General features: G+C 46.5%; 1 protein-coding gene across 1 annotated transcript in view; it reads right to left on the reverse strand.

The window, feature by feature from the left end:
* Positions 1–2,955, reverse strand: part of FBXW7 (F-box and WD repeat domain containing 7) — a 300,503-nt gene that overhangs the window by 254,091 nt on the left and 43,457 nt on the right. The window lies entirely within an intron of this gene.

Genomic DNA, 2,955 nt, shown 5'->3' on the forward strand with positions numbered 1-2,955 from the left:
CTGGAGGGGGCCCCCACCTGCCAAAACCTAGTGCCACCTGCAGAAGGCAGCAGCTGCTGCAGCCTGAGCAAGCAAGCAGAGAGCAGAGCCCAGCTCCCCCACGGGCGGCACAGCCAGAGTGGAGCCCAAGGGAGGGGCAGGTTGCCCACTGTGGACTCAGGCTGCCCTCCTCCTCGGACCGCTGCAGTCCAGTGGGACCCAGTGAAGCAGGACAGAGCAGGGCTGGGCAAGGAAGCTCCTTGACACTGCAAGCTCTGTGCTGCCATGGTGATGTGCTCCCTGCCTGCCCTGGAGCAGTGACGGGCACAACCCAGCACCACCACTCCTGCTGCTGCTGGGTGGGTGGGTAGGAGGCTCATTGACATGGTGGCATGGGGCTTGTAGCGGCAAGGAGCTTCCCGCCCAGCCCCTCTCTGCCCTGCCATGCTGGATCCCACCCACTCTGCCACGGAGGCCCCAGGGGGAGGGAGGCAGGAGAGAGAGCCTGAGCCCACAGAAGGCAGCCTGCACCTGCCCCTGCCCTGCATACAGATCTGGGGGACGTGCCCCAGTGTCCCCCCAGGAGTGCACAGCAGCAGGGAGCCCCCGCCAGGACCCTGCAGCTGTGCATTCTGGCCCCAGGCCCCAGACACCTCCCGACGGACAGCAGCCCCAGCCCCAGCCCTGCCCATCTCCCTCCCTCCCTCCCTCCTTATGGGGACCTCAATTCCCCACCCCCCCCACCAGACTTGCCTGCAGCAGCTGCTCTCCAGGCTGCCTACCAGCCACATGCAGGTACATGCACATGGCGCCCCCTGTGTGACCGCCCTCCTCCCACTCCCCACAGCCCCATGCAGGCTGGAACTCTGCCAGCCTGCAGAGAGCTCTTTATAACAGGGTAAAATCTACATTTCTCTGTTAAAATGATATATTCATGTTTTTCTCAGGGAAAAGGGAAAATCCACGTTTTTTTCTGTTTTTCTGTGAGAAACGGAAAACCTGGATCCCTGGGGATAGGCTTGCCTTGGATAAATCTAGCAGCACCACCATTAAGCATTAACTTATGAATTAGTGGAAAATATTGGCGGTGTCAACCTTAGCCCTTGGGTCTATTACAGAGCAGTTGGCTTCTCTCCAGACCTACCCTTTTGTAGCACATGCACTCTCTACAGTCTATGAGACTCACCAGCCTCATGTCCCCAGTCCTTTGATTTTATTCCCCTAAAGGGAATAACACAGCACAGCTAGCATATGGCACCCCCACAATGTTTCCAAAACCAAGAGCATATCTACTTAATGTATTTTCCAAGATAAAGGCCCATTGGGAGGACAAACTGGTTAGTTGGTCATGAAATAAATGCAGTATGGAAACCCTGTTTCCCCTCCTGCTTACACCAAAACCATGTTGCAACAGAGAGGGAGGCAATGACCTTTTCCTGACACCTGGGAGCTGCAACTGCCGCACCCTCTCCTGAAGTGCAGCAGTGGTGAAGCAGAGGTTTTAGAGGACCAAAACATTTCTGGGCAGTAGGTCTGAAGTTGATTTCAGACCTATTGCAAAATTAAATTAACATGCTAAGCTGTTGGACTCAAATCACTGAAAATCAATTATACAATTTCATGCAGTTTACTAAAAAGGGCAGATGCCACGTAATTCTAATAAACTACTGTTATCTTTCCGAGTTTTCTTCTTACTTTTTTAAATCAATTTATTCTTCCGATTGTAAATCTTGATTTTCTGATTACAGTGACAGGTTTCCAAAACATGAATGCTGCACTCACTACCTGTTTTATTTTTAATTTCACACTATCTAAAGCAGTGAACTGAGCACTGAGACCATTTCTCACTGACTACAGTTTAAGCAATTGCACAGTTGTTTTTCTCCCCCCAGTGTCATTAAAAACATGGTGCTTTTACCTTCTGTTTTGGGTTTATTTTTATCCAATTTTATAATTTGATACTTCTCTCAGTACTCCTCCAACCCTGCCCCAATGTTTGGATCAATACTTTTCTTTACGATTTTAAAAGCAAAAGCATTGACTGTATTTACTTCTGAAAATATTCTTTAAGTCCAGTTTATAAGAGTAGGCAGAATAAATTCTGTGGTCTTCTATCTTTCCCTTGTGAAATTAGCCCTCATTTCAAAATCAGCAGTTTCAATTAGGCACCAGCAGTCTGCCTCAACACAGGAAAGTGACTAAGTAAGCATGAAGAATTAATTGCTTCTAAGCTTCAGAGAATTAGTTTAGGTCATTAAAAATGTTCTGTAGTCTTATGTTGTATCTATTATTCCCAAATACCAAATTTAATATATTATGAAATATAGATGCTGTAGGAAGATATATTATGCCAACAGATGCAAGAGAAAAGGGAGAGGGGGAAATTCTGCTACACAAAGGTTCACCTTAAAGTCTGAAAGTGACAGTAACATACTGTCACCTTAACTCAGTTCTCTTCCATGCAAACCTCCAGTCATCTACTGAAAAACTTACAAGTATTACACATTCCAAAATATTATCAAAAATGTATTCCTTTCTGGAACATGTTAACTCACTTACTGGCATGTTCACAGTTTTGCTGCATGTTTTATCCAGGAAACATTACATACAGTAATAAGATACAAGAATTTTGGTATAAAGAGAGAATTTACAGAGGGCAGATGTGATATCTCAATCACCTTTTAGAAAATAAGCAGGAAACACAGTACTGCAGACAGTAGTGATCAAGAACAGGATATCAGACAAGAAAAAAGGGAGCAGGGAAGGAGAAATGTTTTCAACTCTAAACATGTAAGGATATCTCCTGAGAAAGGGAACTAAATCCGTTTTGTTCCATCTAAAATGTGACAGAAGTTTGACATTATTTAAGCTTACACTTGAATACTGCCATTTAAAGAGTGAAGAGGGAGCAGAACACCTTGGCAACTTATGGGTGTCTGGACCCTTAAGACCGGGGGGGGGGGGGGGGGGAAAAAA

Source organism: Gavialis gangeticus, unplaced genomic scaffold (genome assembly GCF_001723915.1).
Source record: "Gavialis gangeticus isolate Ggan-Ray unplaced genomic scaffold, GavGan_comp1, whole genome shotgun sequence".
Taxonomy (NCBI): Eukaryota; Metazoa; Chordata; order Crocodylia; family Gavialidae; genus Gavialis; species Gavialis gangeticus.